Here is a 20,099-nt window from a genome sequence, read left to right on the forward strand (position 1 = left end):
CCGACCGGGAGTCGTTGTTTTCGTTCAAAGACGAAAGAATAAAAACATGGGGTCGCCTCGTGCATGCGCCTCAGTCTCATTGTCCTCTGATCGACCACTTACCAAAGGCGCTAATGTTTTTCAGCCAGGGGCTCCAAAGACATCATTCAGCTTTTTCCCGCCTTCTGAGAGCCTATGGGACCCGTAGGAAGTGTCACGTTACAGCAGAGATCCCTTGTTTTGGATAGAGATGATCAAGAAGGCCAAGAAATGGTCAGACAGGGTACTTCCTGTACAGAATCTTCTCAGGTTTTGGCCTGCCAAATGAGTTCTGTTATACTCACAGACACCATTCAAACAGTTTTAGAAACTTTGGAGTGTTTTCTATCCAAAGCTAATAATTATATGCATATTCTAGTTTCTGGGCAGGAGTAATAATCAGATTAAATCGGATACGTTTTTTATCCGGCCGTGAAAATACTGCCCCCTATCCATAACAGGTTAATCCCACCATAGTGTCCGATTTCAAAAAGGCTTTACAGCAAAAGCACACCAAACGATTATGTTAGGTCAGCGCCTAGTCACAGAAAAACACAGCCATGTTCCAGCCAAAGAGAGGAGTCACAAAAAGCAGAAATAGAGATAAAATGAATCACTAACCTTTGATGATCTTCATCAGATGACACTCATATGACTTCATGTTACACAATACATGTATGTATTGTTCGATAAAGCTCATATCTATATCCAAAAATCTCAGTTTACATTACGTTATGTTCAGTAATCTTTTGCTTCCAAAACATCCGGTGATTTTACAGAGAGCCACATCAATTTACAGAAATACTCATCATAAACGTTGATGAAAATACAAGTGTTATGCATGGAACTTTAGATAAACTTCTCCTTAATGCAACCGCTGTGTCAGATTTCAAAAAAGCTTTACCGAAAAAGCACACCATGCAATAATCTGAGTACGGCGCTCAGACACAAAAACAAGCCATACAATATCTCCGCCATGTTGGAGTCGACAGAAGTCAGAAATAGCATTATAAATATTCACTTACCATTGATGATCTTCATCGGAATGCACTCCCAGGAATCCCAGTTCCACGATAAATGTTTGTTTTGTTCGATAAAGTCCATCCTTTATGTCCAAATACCTCCTTTTTGTTCGCGCCTTCAGTTCACAAATCAAAATTCACGACGCGCAGGCCAGACGCAAACTCAAAAAATTCCATTACAGTTCGTAGGAACATGTTAAACGAAATAATCAATCTTTAGGATGTTTTTATCATAAATCTTCAATAAGATTTCAACCGGAGAATTCCTTGTCTTTAGAAATGCAATGGAACTCAGCTACCGCTGAAGCTCATGCCCATCTGGCAGACCCCTCATTCAATCAGCTCTTTTTCTCCCCCACTTCACAATTGAAGCCTCAAACAAGGTTCTAAAGACTGTTGACATCTAGTGGAAGCCGTAGGAACTGCAATATGACCCCACAGACACTGTATATTGGATAGGCCAAAACTTGAAAAAACTACAAACCTCATATTTCCCACTTCCTAGTTGGATTCTTTCTCAGGTTTTTGCCTGCCATATGAGTCCTGTTATACTCACAGACATCTTTCAAACAGTTTTAGAAACTTCAGAGTGTTTTCTATCCAAATCTACTAATAATATGCATACCTTAGCTTCTGGGCCTGAGTAGCAGGCAGTTTACTCTGGGCACCGTATTCATCCAAGCTACTCAGTACTGCCACCCAGCCATAAGAAGTTAATGAGCAAGCCTGCCTTCATGAACTGGCCTCCATAAAATGGTATAGAATCAGCTTGATCCCCTCTGTCGAAGATGCTTGGACCTTCTTTTTTGATATTTTCAATGATATTGTTAACAAACACGCCCCCATAAAGAAAATGAGAATTAAAAACGGGTTCAGCCCCTGGTTCGACCGTGATCTGGCAGAGTTACTCCACCTCAAGAATTGCATTTGGCGAAAGGCTCGGCACACGCATATTCAGGCTGACTGGCTCTCGTTCAGGCAAATGAGAAATAAATGCACTCAGGCTATCCGGAAGGCCAAAGTTAGTTACTTTAAGGAGCAGCTGCAAAGTTAGTTACTTTGAGGAGCAGTTCTCTCTCTGTGCGTCTAACCCCAAGAAGTTCTGGAAAACGGTTAAAGACCTGGAGAATAAACCCTCCTCCTCACAGCTGCTCATGTCCCTTAATGTTGATGATGTTGTTGCTGACAAGAAGCACATGGCTGAGCTCTTTAATCACCACTTCATTAAGTCAGGATTCCTATTTGACTCAGCCATGCCTCCTTGCCCATCCAAAATTTCCTCATCTCCCACCCCTTCTAATGCGACTATCCCCTATGCTTCTCCCTCTTTCTCCTCTGCCCCACTACAAAGTTTCTCCCCGCAGGCAGTCACTGAGTCCGAGGTGCTAAAGGAGCTCCTTAAACTTGATCCCCAAAAAAACATCTGGGTCAGATGGTTAAGAACCTTCTTTAAGGTTGCTGCCCCTATCATCACCAAGCCTATCTCTGAACTTTTTAACCTGTCTCTCCTTTCTGGGGAGGTTCCCATTGCTTGGAAGGCAGCCACGGTTCATCCTTTATTTAAAGGGGGAGATCAAGCTGATCCTAACTGTTATAGGCCTTTTTCTATTTTGCCCTGTTTATCAAAAGTGTTGGAAAAACTTGTCAATAATCAACTGACTGGCTTTCTTGATGTCTATAGTATTATCTCTGGTTTGCAATTTGGTTTTCACTCAGGTTATGGATGTGTCACTGCAACCTTAAAGGTCCTCAATGATGTCACGAGCGGCTAGATGTCTCTTCACCATTCAGCCATCAGATTTGCCACCAATGCTCCTTATAGGACACATCACTGCACTCTATACTCCTCTGTAAACTGGTCATCTTTGTATACATGGTCATCCCTGTTAACTAATCTCCAGATGAGCTTCAATGCCATACAACTCTCCTTCCGTGGCCTACAACTTCTCTTAAATGCAAGTTAAACTAAATGCATGCTCTTCAACCGATCGCTGCCCGTACCTGCCAGCCCGTCCAGCATCACTACTCTGGACGGTTCTGACTTAGAATATGTGGACAACTACAAATACCTAGGTGTCTGGTTAGACTGTAAACTCTCCTTCCAGACTCACATTAAACATCTCCAATCCAAAATTAAATCTAGAATCAGCTTCCTATATCGCAACAAAGCATCCTTCACTCGTGCTGCCAAACATACCCTCGTAAAACTGACTATCCTACCGATCCTCGACTTCGGCGATGTCATTTACAAAATAGCCTCCAACACTCTACTCAACAAACTGGATGCAGTCTATCACAGTGCCATCCGTTTTGTCATCAAAGCCCCATATACTACCCACCGTTGCGACCTGTACGCTCTCATTGGTTGACCCTCGCTTCATACTCGTCGCCAAACCCACTGGCTCCAGGTCATCTACAAGTCTTTGCTAGGTAAAGCCCCACCTTATCTCAGCTCACTGGTCACCATAGCAGCACCCACCTGTTGCACGAGCTCCAGCAGGTATATCTCACTGGTCACCCCTAAAGCCAATTCTTCCTTTGGCCGCCTCTCCTTCCAGTTCTCTGCTGCCAATGACTGGAACAAACTGCAAAAATCGCTGAAACTGGAAACACTTATCTCACTAGCTTTAAGCACCAGCTGTCAGAGCAGCTCACAGATCACTGCACCTGTACATAGCCCATCTGTAAACAGCCCATCTATCTACCTACCTCATCCCCCATACTGTAATTATTTATTTATCTTGCTCCTTTGCACCCCAGTATCTCTACTTGCACATTCATCTTTTGCACATCCTACCATTCCAGTGTTTAATTGCTATATTGTAATTACTTTGCCACTATGGCCTATTTATTGCCTTAACTCCCTTATCCTACCTCATTTGCACATGCTGTATTATGTAGATTTTTCTACTGTATTATTGATTGTATGTTGTTTTACTCCATGTGTAACTCTATGTTGTTGTTTGTGTCGAACTGCTTTGCTTTATCTTGGCCAGGTCGCAGTTGCAAATGGGAACTTGTTCTCAACTAGCTTACCTGGTTAAATAAAGGACTTGTTCTCAACTGGCCTACCTGGTTAAATAAAGGACTTGTTCTCAACTAGCCTACCTGGTTAAATAAAGGACTTGTTCTCAACTAGCCTACCTGGTTAAATAAAGGACTTGTTCTCAACTAGCCTACCTGGTTAAATAAAGGTGAAATAAAATAAATAAACCCATTGGGAGACCCAGTGGTTGATGCTTATTTATAAAACCCTCTTAGGCCTCACTCCCTCCCATCTGAGATATCTACTGCAGCCCTCATCCTCCACATACAACACCCGTTCACTCCCTCCCATCTGAGATATCTACTGCAGCCCTCATCCTCCCCATACAACACCCGTTCACTCCCTCCCATCTGAGATATCTACTGCAGCCCTCATCCTCCACATACAACACCCGTTCACTCCCCCCCTATCTGAGATATCTACTGCAGCCCTCATCCTCTACATGCAACACCCGTTCACTCCCCCCCTATCTGAAATATCTACTGCAGCCCTCATCCTCCCCATACAGCACCCGTTCACTCCCCCCTATCTGAAATATCTACTGCAGCCCTCATCCTCCCCATACAGCACCCGTTCACTCCCCCCTATCTGAGATATCTACTGCAGCCCTCATCCTCCACATACAACACCCGTTCACTCCCCCCTATCTGAGATATCTACTGCAGCCCTCATCCTCCACATACAACACCCGTTCACTCCCCCCCTATCTGAGATATCTACTGCAGCCCTCATCCTCCCCATACAACACCCGTTCACTCCCCCCCTATCTGAGATATCTACTGCAGCCCTCATCCTCCCCATACAACACCCGTTCACTCCCCCCTATCTGAGATATCTACTGCAGCCCTCATCCTCCACATACAACACCCGTTCACTCCCCCCCTATCTGAGATATCTACTGCAGCCCTCATCCTCCCCATACAACACCCGTTCACTCCCCCCCTATCTGAGATATCTACTGCAGCCCTCATCCTCCCCATACAACACCCGTTCACTCCCCCCCTATCTGAGATATCTACTGCAGCCCTCATCCTCCCCATACAACACCCGTTCACTCCCCCCCTATCTGAGATATCTACTGCAGCCCTCATCCTCCCCATACAACACCCGTTCACTCCCCCCTATCTGAGATATCTACTGCAGCCCTCATCCTCCACATACAACACCCGTTCACTCCCCCCCTATCTGAGATATCTACTGCAGCCCTCATCCTCCACATACAACACCCGTTCACTCCCCCCCTATCTGAGATATCTACTGCAGCCCTCATCCTCCCCATACAACACCCGTTCACTCCCCCCTATCTGAGATATCTACTGCAGCCCTCATCCTCCACATACAACACCCGTTCACTTCCCCCTATCTGAGATATCTACTGCAGCCCTCATCCTCCCCATACAACACCCGTTCACTCCCCCCCTATCTGAGATATCTACTGCAGCCCTCATCCTCCCCATACAACACCCGTTCACTCCCCCCTATCTGAGATATCTACTGCAGCCCTCATCCTCCACATACAACACCCGTTCACTCCCCCCCTATCTGAGATATCTACTGCAGCCCTCATCCTCCACATACAACACCCGTTCACTCCCCCCCTATCTGAGATATCTACTGCAGCCCTCATCCTCCCCATACAACACCCGTTCACTCCCCCCTATCTGAGATATCTACTGCAGCCCTCATCCTCCCCATACAACACCCGTTCACTCCCCCCTATCTGAGATATCTACTGCAGCCCTCATCCTCCACATACAACACCCGTTCTGCCAGTCACATTCTGTTAAAGGTCCTCAAAGCACACACATCCCTGGGTCGCTGCTCTTTTCAGTTCGCTGCAGCTAGCAACTGGAACGAGCTGCAACAAACACTCAAACTGGACAGTTTTATCTCAATCTCTTCATTCAAACATTTTAGTCATTTAGCAGACGCTCTTATCCAGAGCGACTTACAGTAGTGAATGCATACATTTCATACAATTTCATACATTTTTTTCTGTGCTGGCCCCCCGTGGGAATCGAACCCACAACCCTGGTGTTGCAAACACCATGCTCTACCAACTGAGCTACAGGGAAGGCTTCGAAGACTCAATCATGGACACTCTTACTGACAGTTGTGGCTGCTTTGCGTGATGTATTGTTGTCTCTACCTTCTTGCCCTTTGTGCTGTTGTCTGTGCCCGATAATGTTTGTACCATGTTTTGTGCTGCTACCATGTTGTGTTGCTACCATGTTGTTGTCATGTTGTGTTGCTACCATGTTGTGTTGCTGCCATGTTGTGTTGCTGCCATGTTGTGTTGCTGCCATGTTGTGTTGCTGCCATGTTGTGTTGATGCCATGTTGTGTTGCTGCCATGTTGTGTTGCTGCCATGTTGTGTTGCTGTCATACTGTGTTGTCATGTGTTGCTGCCATGTTGTGTTGTCATGTGTTGCTACCATGCTGTGTTGTCATGTGTTGCTACCATGCTGTGTTGTCATGTGTTGCTGCCATGTTGTGTTGTCATGTGTTGCTGCCATGTTGTTGTCATGTTGTGTTGCTACCATGTTGTTGTCATGTTGTGTTGCTACCATGCTGTGTTGTCATGTGTTGCTACCATGCTGTGTTGTCATGTGTTGCTACCATGTTGTTGTCATGTTGTGTTGCTGCCATGTTGTGTTTTATCATGTTGTGTTGCTACCATGCTGTGTTGTCATGTGTTGCTACCATGCTGTGTTGTCATGTTGTGTTGCTACCATGTTGTGTTATCATGTGTTGCTACCATGCTGTGTTGTCATGTGTTGCTGCCATGCTGTGTTGTCATGTGTTGCTGCCATGCTGTGTTGTTGCCTTAGGTCTCTCTTTATGTAGCGTTGTGTTTTGTCAGCAGGCCTTTTGGTAGGCCGTCATTGTAAATAAAAATGTGTTCTTTAACTGACTTGTCTAGTTAAATAAAGGTTCATTATTTTAAAAACTTTTTTAAAAATGTGTTTGACATCTAGCACTCTGTTCTGTTCATACGTTACATGATTACTCATGGAAACAGTGATAGCTCTCCTCCAGAATTCATGGGCCAGTCCCAAATGGCACCTTATTCCCTATGTAGTGCACAACCTTTGACCAGAGCTTATCGGGCCCATAGTGGTCAAAAGTAGTGCACTGTAAAGGGAATAGGGTGCTATTTAGGAGGTGACCATGCTTTACTGGCCTGGGCTGGGGCATGGTTATGTCACCATAATTCTGTGACCACTTAAAACCAAGCTGAGCTGAGCTCACATTTGTTGAACAATAGTAAAAAAAAACAACACTAGCCAATCGTATCCACCATGTGTAGACGTTACACCTGGTTACCAGCAGTGGGCGCTACAGGACCAAGCTAAACCCAATGAGCCCGAGCAGCTGAACTCCCCTTATCGCTGACTATGTTTACATGCACACCAATACCCCGTAATTTTTCTTGTGATGCTCAAGTGTTCTGTTTTTTGAGTTTCCGCATATAAACACCATATCCTGTTTACTATAAACCTGAATAAGCTGCTATCAGAGTTTAAATAAACCTGAATAAGCTCCTATCAGAGTAGAAACCGGAAAAAGCTGCTATCAGAGTAGAAACCGGAATAAGCTGCTATCAGAGTAGAAACCGGAATAAGCTGCTATCAGAGTAGAAACCGGAAAAAGCTGCTATCAGAGTAGAAACCGGAATAAGCTGCTATCAGAGTAGAAACCGGAATAAGCTGCTATCAGAGTAGAAACCGGAATAAGCTGCTATCAGAGTAGAAACCGGAATAAGCTGCTATCAGAGTACAAACCGGAATAAGCTGCTATCAGAGTAGAAACCGTAATAAGCTGCTTAGGATATGCTGATATTAGACTGGATACTGTGGCATGTAAATGACTTTTCCTTCTACTGTCGTTTGTCTGCCAGGTTCAGTTTATCACGACAGTATCACGACAGTATCACCATAATGTACAGGACCAGTCGAAAGTTTGGACACACCTACTCATTCAAGGGTTTGTCTTTAATTTTTACTATTTTCTACATTGTAGAATAATTGTGAAGACATCAAAACTATGAAATAACACATAGTGTTCAAATCTGTCATCAAGGCAAAGGGTGGAAGAATCTAAAATATAACATATACTGTATTTTGATTTGTTTAACACTTTTTTTGCTTACCACATGATTCCATGTGTGTTATTTAATAGTTTAATTGTCTTCACTATTATTCTACAATGTAGAAAATAGAAAAATAAAGACAAACCCTTGAATGAGTAGGTGTGTCCAAACTTTCGACTGGTACTGAATATACTGAATAAAAATCTCCACAGTATATAATATCATCATAGTATAACCATAGTATATAGTATCACCATGGTATATAGTATCACTGTAGTATATAGTATCACCAAAGTATTACCATAGTATCATCATAGTGTATAGCATCACCATAGTATATAATATCACCATAGTATATAGTATCATCATAGTATATAGTATTGCCATAGTATCACCATAGAATATAGTTTTACCATAGTATCACTATAGAATATAGTTTTACCATAGTATCACTATAGAATATAGTTTTACCATAGTATCACCATAGTATATAGTATTACCATAGTATATAGTATCACCATGGTATATAGTATCACTGTAGTATATAGTGTCATCAAAGTACTTACCATAGTATCATCATAGTGTATAGCATCACCATAGTATATAGTATCACCATAGTATATAGTATCACCATAGTATATAGTTTTACCATAGTATCACCATAGTATATAGTTTTACCATAGTATCACCATAGTATATAGTATCACCATAGTATATAGTTTTACCATAGTATCACCATAGTATATAGTTTTACCATAGTATCACCATAGTATTGTCACGGGTGTCGTAGTGTAGAGACCAAGACGCAGCGGGAAAATGTACACTCATCTTTTTCTTTATTGGTGTAAGGTGCAGACCCCGGAGACACCTCACACCAATAACCAAAATAAATCCCCCTACTAAAGGGAGGGGGGAGGGTGGCTGCCGTCAACGACGGCACTGTGCTACACCCCCCCTCCCCAAACCTCCTACAGTGGAGGTGGCTTAGTGGGCCGACTCTGGGAGCTCCGGACAGTGGGCCGACTCTGGGAGCTCCGGACAGTGGGCCGACTCTGGGAGCTCCGGACAGTGGGCCGTCTCTCCTGGTTCTGGACAGTGGGCCGTCTCTCCTGGTTCTGGACAGTGGGCCGTCTCTCCTGGTTCTGGACAGTGGGCCGTCTCTCCTGGTTCTGGACAGTGGGCCGTCTCTCCTGGTTCTGGACAGTGGGCCGTCTCTCCTGGTTCCGGACAGTGGGCCGTCTCTCCTGGTTCCGGACAGTGGGCCGTCTCTCCTGGTTCCGGACAGTGGGCCGTCTCTCCTGGTTCCGGACAGTGGGCCGTCTCTCCTGGTTCCGGACAGTGGGCCGTCTCTCCTGGTTCCGGACAGTGGGCCGTCTCTCCTGGTTCCGGACAGTGGGCCGTCTCTCTTGGTTCCGGATACTCTGGACGAGGCACTGTCGTCGGAAGCTCGGGACTGGGCTGGCGCACTGGAAGCCTGATGCGTGATGCTGGTACCGAATGTGCCAGACTGGGGACACGCACCTCAGGGCTAGTGCGGGGAGCAGGAACAGGACGAGTTGGACTGGGCTGAACCACTGGAAGCCTGGTGCGTGGTGCTGGTTTAGGAGACGCCAGACTATGGATACGCACCTCAGGGTCAGCACGAGAAGCAGGAACTGGATATACCGGGCCATGGGTAAGTACTGGAGGTCTGGAGCGCACCTCTTGCACAACCCGTCCTGGCTGGATGGAAATAGCGGAGTGCTGGTACAGGGCGAACTGGGCTGTGCAGAGGCCTGATGGTTGCCGTGCGTAGAGCAGGCGTAGGGTAGCCTGGGCCTAGGAGGAGCACTGGTGGCCAGATGTGCTGTGCAGGCATCCTCCTTCCAGGCTGGATGCCCACTCTAGCACGGCACTTGCGAGGTGCTGGGATCGCTCGCATCGTGCGCACTTCTGCATACCCCGGCACTCTCCCCTCCAGTTGCTTCCCATAATAAGCACGGGGAGTTGGCTTGCGGCTCAATACTGGCCCCGTCAAACTACCAGTGTGCCCCCCCCAAAAAAAATATTATTGGGGGTGCCTCTCGTGCTTCCCCATCGGCGCGTAAAGCCTCATACCAGCGCCGCTCCGCCTTGGCTGCCTCTATCTCCTCCGGTGGGCGACGGTATTCCCCAGCCTGGTGCCATGGTCCAGACCCGTCCAGAATCTCCTCCCACGTCCATGATTCCCGACAGTCCTTCTGTTGCTGCTCCCTTCTCCGCTGCTTGGTCCGTGGTTGGTGGGAGATTCTGTCACGGGTGTCGTAGGGTAGAGACCAAGACGCAGCGGGAAAATATATACTCATCTTCTTTTTTATTGGTGAAGAAGGAAAACACATAAAACTTATACAAAAACACAAACGAACTGGACAGTCTCGTCAGGCACAACAGCTAAACCAGAACAATCTCCCACAAAAACCCATGAAAAAACAAACTCCTAATTATAGGACCTTCAATCAGAGGCAACGATAACCAGCTGCCTCCAAACTCCTAATTACAGGACCTTCAATCAGAGGCAACAATAACCAGCTGCCTCCAAACTCCTAATTACAGGACCCTCAATCAGATGCAACGATAACCAGCTGCCTCCAAACTCCTAATTATAGGACCCTCAATCAGAGGCAACAATAACCAGCTGCCTCCAAACTCCTAATTACAGGACCCTCAATCAGAGGCAACAATAACCAGCTGCCTCCAAACTCCTAATTATAGGACCCTCAATCAGAGGCAACAATAACCAGCTGCCTCCAAACTCCTAATTATAGGACCCTCAATCAGAGGCAACAATAACCAGCTGCCTCCAAACTCCTAATTACAGGACCTTCAATCAGAGGCAACAATAACCAGCTGCCTCCAAACTCCTAATTACAGGACCTTCAATCAGAGGCAACAATAACCAGCTGCCTCCAAACTCCTAATTATAGGACCCTCAATCAGAGGCAACAATAACCAGCTGCCTCCAACTGAAGGTCCAACCCCAATTAACTAAACATAGAAATACAAAAGACTAGATAGAACATAGAAATATACTAACATAGAACAATGACTAACAAACCCCGGACTAATAAATCAAATACCCCCTCTACCTAAACACATACACAAAACACACCCTGAACCACATAAAACAAACACCCCCCTGCCACGTCCTGACCAAACTACAATAACAAATAACCCCTTTACTGGTCAGGACGTGACAGTACCCCCCCCCCCCAAAAAAAAGGTGCAGACCCCGGATGCACCTCACACAAATAACCAAAATTAAAATCATTATATAGTATTACCATAGTATCACCATAGTATATAGTATCACCATAGTACATAGTATTACCATAGCATCACCATAGCATCACCTTAGTTTATAGTATTACCATAGTATATAATATCACCATAGTATATAATATCACCATAGTATATAATATCACCATAGTATCATCATAGTATATAATATCACCATAGTATATAATATCACCATAGTATCACCATAGTATATAATATCACCATAGTATCACCATAGTATATAATATCACCATAGTATATAATATCACCATAGTATATAATATCACCATAGTATCACCATAGTATATAATATCACCATAGTATATAATATCACCATAGTATCACCATAGTATATAATATCACCATAGTATCAACATAGTATATAGTATCACCATAGTATATAGTTTTACCATAGTATCACCATATCATCACCTTAGTATATAGTATCACCAAAGTATATAGTATCACCATAGTATATAGTTTCACAATAGTATATAATATCACCATAGTATATAATATCACCATAGTATCACCATAGTATATAATATCACCATAGTATATAGTATCACCATAGTATATAGTTTTACCATAGTATCACCATATCATCACCATAGTATATAGTTTCACCATAGTATATAGTATCACCATAGTATCACCATAGTATATAATATCACCGTATTATCTTCATAGTATCACCATTCTATAATATATTACCATATTATCACCATAGTATATAGTATTACAATAGTATATAGTTTCACCATTGTATATAGTATCTCAATAGTATCACCATTGTATATAGTATTACCATTGTATCACCATAGTACATGATATCACCATTGTATCACCATAGCATGTAGTATTGCCATAGTATATCGTTTTACCATAGTATCACCATAGTATATAGTATTACCATAGTATCACCATAGCATCACCTTAGTTTATAGTATCACCATAGTATATAGTATCACCAAAGTATTTCCATAGTATCACCATAGTATATAGTATTGCCATAGTATCACCATAGTATATAGTTTTACCATAGTATCACCATAGTATATAGTATTACCATAGTATCAACATAGAATCACCTTAGTGTATATTATCACCATTGCATATAGGATTACCATAGTATCACCATAGTATATAGTATTGCCATAGTATCACCATAGAATATAGTATTACCATAGTATCACCATTGCATCACCTTAGTTTACAGTATCACCATAGTATATAATATCACCATAGTATATAATATCACCATAGTATATGGTATCACCATAGTATCACCATAGTATATAATATCACCATAGTATATAGTATCACCATTGTATATAGTATTACAATAGTACATAGTTTCACCATAGTGTATAGTATTACCATCGTATCACCATAGTATATGGTATCACCATAGTATCCCGGAGCCATAGTATCCCATAGTAAGTTGCCATAGTATCACCATAGAATATAGTTTTACCATAGTATCACCATAGTATCACCATAGTATCACCATAGTATATAGTATTGCCATAGTATCACCATAGAATATAGTATTACCATAGTATCACCATTGCATCACCTTAGTTTACAGTATCACCATAGTATATAATATCACCATAGTATATAGTATCACCATTGTATATAGTATTACAATAGTATATAGTTTCACCATAGTGTATAGTATTACCATCGTATCACCATAGTATATGGTATCACCATAGTATCACCATAGTATATAGTATTGCCATAGTATCACCATAGAATATAGTTTTACCATAGTATCACCATAGTATCACCATAGTATCACCATAGTATATAGTATTGCCATAGTATCACCATAGAATATAGTTTTACCATAGTATCACCATAGCATCACCTTAGTTTATAGTATCACCATAGTATATAGTATCACCATAGTATATAATATCACCATAGTATATAATATCACCATAGTATATAATATCACCATAATATCACCATAGTATATAATATCACCATAGTGTATAGTATCACCATTGTATATTGTATTACCATAGTATCTTCATAGTATATAATATCACCATAGTGTATAGTATCACCATATTATATAATATCACCATAGTATATAGTATCACCATATTATATAGTATTACCATAGTATCACCATAGTATACAGTATCACCATAGTATATAGTATCACCATATTATTTAATATTACCATAGTATCACCATAGTATATAGCCCTATCACCGAGTATCCCTATATAATATCACCATAGTATATACACTGCTCAAAAAAATAAAGGGAACACTTAAACAACACAATGTAACTCAAAGTCAATCACACTTCTGTGAAATCAAACTGTCCACTTAGGAAGCAACACTGATTGACAATAAATTTCACATGCTGTTGTGCAAATCGAATAGACAACAGGTGGAAATTATAGGCAATTAGCAAGACACCCCCAATAAAGGAGTGGTTCTGCAGGTGGGGCGCACAGACCGCTTCTCAGTTCCGATGCTTCCTGGCTGATGTTTTGGTCACTTTTGAATGCTGGCGGTGCTTTCACTCTAGTGGTAGCATGAGACGGAGTCTACAACCCACACAAGTGGCTCAGGTAGTGCAGCTCATCCAGGATGGCACATCAATGCGAGCTGTGGCAAGAAGGTTTGCTGTGTCTGTCAGCGTAGTGTCCAGAGCATGGAGGCGCTACCAGGAGACAGGCCAGTACATCAGGAGACGTGGAGGAGGCCGTAGGAGGGCAACAACCCAGCAGCAGGACCGCTACCTCCGCCTTTGTGCAAGGAGGAGCAGGAGGAGCACTGCCAGAGCCCTGCAAAATGACCTCCAGCAGGCCACAAATGTGCATGTGTCTGCTCAAACGGTCAGAAACAGACTCCATGAGGGTGGTATGAGGGCCCGACGTCCACAGGTGGGGGTTGTGCTTACAGCCCAACACCGTGCAGGACGTTTGGCATTTGCCAGAGAACACCAAGATGGCAAATTCGCCACTGGCGCCCTGTGCTCTTCACAGATGAAAGCAGGTTCACACTGAGCACGTGACAGACGTGACAGAGTCTGGAGACGCCGTGGAGAACGTTCTGCTGCCTGCAACATCCTCCAGCATGACCGGTTTGGCGGTGGGTCAGTCATGGTGTGGGGTGGCATTTCTTTGGGGGGCCGCACAGCCCTCCATGTGCTCGCCAGAGGTAGCCTGACTGCCATTAGGTACCGAGATGAGATCCTCAGACCCCTTGTGAGACCATATGCTGGTGCAGTTGGCCCTGTGTTCCTCCTAATGCAAGACAATGCTAGACCTCATGTGGCTGGAGTGTGTCAGCAGTTCCGGCAAGAGGAAGGCATTGATGCTATGGACTGGCCCGCCCGTTCCCCAGACCTGAATCCACTTGAGCACATCTGGGACATCATGGCTCGCTCCATCCACCAACGCCACGTTGCACCACAGACTGTCCAGGAGTTGGCGGATGCTATGGTATCACCATAGTATATAGTATCACCATAGTATATAGTATCACCATATTATATAGTATTACCATAGTATCACCATAGTATATAATATCACAATTTTATATAATATCACCATAGTATATAGTATCACCATAGTATATAGTATCATCATAGTATATAATATCACCATTGTATATAGTATCATCATAGTATATAATATCACCATAGTATATAGTATCACCATTTTATGTAGTATTACCATCGTATCACCATAGTATATAGTATCACCATAGTATATAGTTTTACCATAGTATCATCATAGTATATAGTATCACCATATTATATAGTATTACCATAGTATCACCATAGTATATAATATCACCATATTATATAGTATCACCATAGTATATAGTTTTACCATAGTATCATCACAGTATATAGTATTACTATAGTATATAATATCACCATATTATATAGTATCACCATAGTATATAGTTTTACCATAGTATCATCATAGTATATAGTATCACCATATTATATAGTATTACCATAGTATCACCATAGTATATAATATCACCATATTATATAGTATCACCATAGTATATAGTTTTACCATAGTATCATCACAGTATATAGTATCACCATATTATATAGTATTACCATAGTATCACCATAGTATATAATATCACCATATTATATAGTATCACCATAGTATATAGTTTTACCATAGTATCATCATAGTATATAGTATCACCATATTATATAGTATTACCATAGTATCACCATAGTATATAATATCACCATATTATATAGTATCACCATAGTATATAGTTTTACCATAGTATCATCATAGTATATAGTATTACCATAGTATATAATATCACCATATTATATAGTATCACCATAGTATATAGTTTTACCATAGTATCATGACAGTATATAGTATTACCATAGTATATAATATCACCATATTATATAGTATCACCATAGTATATAGTTTTACTATAGTATCATCATAGTATATAGTATCACCATAGTATATAGTATCACCATAGTATCACCATAGTATATAATATCACCATAGTATATAATATCACCATAGTATATAGTATCACCATAGTATATAATATCACCATAGTATATAATATCACCATAGTATATAGTATCACCATAGTATATAGTTTTACCATAGTATCATCATAGTATATAGTATCACCATAGTATATAGTATTTCTATAGTATCACCATAGTATATAATATCACCATATTATATAGTATTACCATAGTATCTCCTTTGCTGTTCAGATGGGAGCAGTTATAGTTGGAATGGTAACTGAAGTCTGGACGCTGACTGTAGACCTCATGTAGATTATTGTACTATTAACAGCTGCAGAATGAATTGCTTCTTGCATTAAACAGGAGTGGGGAAATATGATTTATTTAATCTTGAGAAAATGCGAATGTGCGCTAAAGGACCGTGTTGTGTTGCCTAAACGTCAGCGATATAAAAGCTGACAGTATTTCACTTTCAACCACATAAAAATATGCTTCCATGACGAACTGTAATATTTTTAGAAACATGTTGGACTGTTATCACAGCTTTCCATTTCCTGGAAAATGATAAACAAACTGTTGTCATTTGTCATTGTTTTGCTCAGAGAATCTCCCTGGTCCATGAACGTCTGGCTCTGCGAGAGAAGCAGAAATGACAAAAGTAGATTGTTGATTCATTCTATCAATTCATGACAATATCCATGACAATATTCAAGGCTTTATTTAGTATTCTAGAGCATGAAGTACAGACAGAAGAGAAGTTGTGTGTACCTAATTACAGACAGGTTGACCTACAAATAGCCTTCAAAATGTCACAAATTATATTGGAATTAGGTTTAAACCTTTTTTGTCCTGCACCCCATGTCAAAAAATCTTTCGGCCGTCCCTGATCAAATTACGAATATTGGGTTTATACAGGGATACTCGTGAGCAAGATATAAAAGGTACATGTAAACAGCTTATTCTGAATTAAGACCTTATGGGGCATATGAGTTATTATGTGGAATACTCTGCGGCATGTAAACGTGGTCACTGCTTCTCATTCAAGTTGACTCCCAAAAGGTACACTTTTCCCTATTAAAGTCCACAACTTTTTGACCAGAGCCCATGGGACTTTTGAGACACATCTTCAAACTGCTTCCCAACCATTTCCTGTCCAGTCCTCCCCATCTAAAATGAACTGGGTTCTGGTCATTCATGTATACAGGTGTGTTTCTGCTCCTATACGGTTGTGGATCCTTCATGTCTAGCTTTTGCATGTCATTTGCTTCATGTATCAGCAAAGCTGCTTGAAGTGGTGTCACACCTACAACTGCAACTCAAATTGTTGCTTTGTGTTACTCTCAGCCTAAAATGATTGTTGTTTTGTGTTACTCTCAGCCTAAAATGATTGTTGGTTTGTGTTACTCTCAGCCTAAAATGATTGTTGGTTTGTGTTACTCTCAGCCTGAAATGATTGTTGCTTTGTGTTACTCTCAGCCTGAAATGATTGTTGCTTTGTGTTACTCTCAGCCTAAAATGATTGTTGGTTTGTGTTACTCTCAGCCTGAAATGATTGTTGGTTTGTGTTACTCTCAGCCTGAAATGATTGTTGGTTTGTGTTACTCTCAGCCTGAAATGATTGTTGGTTTGTGTTACTCTCAGCCTGAAATAATTGTTGGTTTGTGTTACTCTCAGCCTGAAATGATTGTTGGTTTGTGTTACTCTCAGCCTGAAATGATTGTTGGTTTGTGTTACTCTCAGCCTGAAATGATTGTTGGTTTGTGTTACTCTCAGCCTGAAATGATTGTTGTTTTGTGTTACTCTCAGCCTAAAATGATTGTTGGTTTGTGTTACTCTCAGCCTGAAATGATTGTTGCTTTGTGTTACTCTCAGCCTAAAATGATTGTTGGTTTGTGTTACTCTCAGCCTGAAATGATTGTTGCTTTGTGTTACTCTCAGCCTAAAATGATTGTTGTTTTGTGTTACTCTCAGCCTAAAATGATTGTTGGTTTGTGTTACTCTCAGCCTAAAATGATTGTTGGTTTGTGTTACTCTCAGCCTGAAATGATTGTTGGTTTGTGTTACTCTCAGCCTAAAATGATTGTTGCTTTGTGTTACTCTCAGCCTGAAATGATTGTTGCTTTGTGTTACTCTCAGCCTGAAATGATTGTTGGTTTGTGTTACTCTCAGCCTAAAATGATTGTTGGTTTGTGTTACTCTCAGCCTGAAATGATTGTTGCTTTGTGTTACTCTCAGCCTGAAATGATTGTTGGTTTGTGTTACTCTCAGCCTGAAATGATTGTTGCTTTGTGTTACTCTCAGCCTAAAATGATTGTTGCTTTGTGTTACTCTCAGCCTGAAATGATTGTTGCTTTGTGTTACTCTCAGCCTAAAATGATTGTTGGTTTGTGTTACTCTCAGCCTGAAATGATTGTTGCTTTGTGTTACTCTCAGCCTGAAATGATTGTTGCTTTGTGTTACTCTCAGCCTGAAATGATTGTTGCTTTGTGTTACTCTCAGCCTGAAATGATTGTTGCTTTGTGTTACTCTCAGCCTGAAATGATTGTTGCTTTGTGTTACTCTCAGCCTAAAATGATTGTTGCTTTGTGTTACTCTCAGCCTGAAATGATTGTTGCTTTGTGTTACTCTCAGCCTAAAATGATTGTTGGTTTGTGTTACTCTCAGCCTGAAATGATTGTTGCTTTGTGTTACTCTCAGCCTAAAATGATTGTTGGTTTGTGTTACTCTCAGCCTGAAATGATTGTTGCTTTGTGTTACTCTCAGCCTGAAATGATTGTTGCTTTGTGTTACTCTCAGCCTGAAATGATTGTTGCTTTGTGTTACTCTCAGCCTGAAATGATTGTTGGTTTGTGTTACTCTCAGCCTGAAATGATTGTTGCTTTGTGTTACTCTCAGCCTGAAATGATTGTTGCTTTGTGTTACTCTCAGCCTAAAATGATTGTTGCTTTGTGTTACTCTCAGCCTTAAATGATTGTTGCTTTGTGTTACTCTCAGCCTGAAATGATTGTTGCTTTGTGTTACTCTCAGCCTGAAATGATTGTTGCTTTGTGTTACTCTCAGCCTAAAATGATTGTTGCTTTGTGTTACTCTCAGCCTAAAATGATTGTTGCTTTGTGTTACTCTCAGCCTGAAATGATTGTTGCTTTGTGTTACTCTCAGCCTAAAATGATTGTTGCTTTGTGTTACTCTCAGCCTGAAATGATTGTTGCTTTGTGTTACTCTCAGCCTGAAATGATTGTTGCTTTGTGTTACTCTCAGCCTGAAATGATTGTTGCTTTGTGTTACTCTCAGCCTGAAATGATTGTGGTTATTGAAATAGTTGTTGATAGGTATCACTGGCCTTTATGGAGACCAGATCAGACCAGCTGAAGGGTTCTGATGTGACTTTGGGAACTTGGAACAAAACAACCCCAACAAAGGAATCCCTAATAAATGACCTCTGCTGTTCCAGTCATTGGAGAATCAGTGGAAAGGATGAGTGTTCTGTTCTGTTCAGGCCTGCCATTCTCATCTTTACTGTGTTAATCTCTCATTCCTCCCTCCCTCCCTCCCTCCCTCCCTCCCTCCCTCCCTCCCTCCCTCCCTCCCTCCCTCCCTCCCTCTCCCTCCCTCTCTCCCTCCTCCTCCTTCTCTCTCTCTCTAGCCCCCCTCTCTCTCTCTAGCCCCCATCAATATCTCTCTCTCTCTCTCTCTCTCTCTCCCTCCATCAATATCTCTCTCTCTCTCCCTCCCTCCCGCCCTCTCTCTCTCTTCCTCCTTTCTCCCTCTCTCCCGCCCTCTCTCTCTCCCTCCATCAATATCTCTCTCTCTCTCCCTCCCTCCCGCCCTCTCTCTCTCTTCCTCCTTTCTCCCTCTCTCTAGCCCCCCTCTCTCTCTCCCTCCATCAATCTCTCTCTCTCTCTCCCTCCATCTCTCCCTCTCTCCCTCCCCCCCCCCCCCGCTCTCTCTCTTCCTCCTTTCTCCCTCTCTCTAGCCCCCCTCTCTCTCTCCCTCCATCTCTCCCTCTCTCCAGAGTGATGCCTCTTTTATTCCTTTTGTTGTTGTAGATTTATGATCTTCCGTCATCTTCCGTCGTTGCCGTCCAACACGATGCATAGCAACCGCAGTAACAACCTTCCTATTA

The sequence above is a fragment of the Salmo salar genome, chromosome 05 (genome assembly GCF_965601325.2).
Source record: "Salmo salar chromosome 05, fSalSal1, whole genome shotgun sequence".
In the NCBI taxonomy this organism is placed as follows: Eukaryota; Metazoa; Chordata; class Actinopteri; order Salmoniformes; family Salmonidae; genus Salmo; species Salmo salar.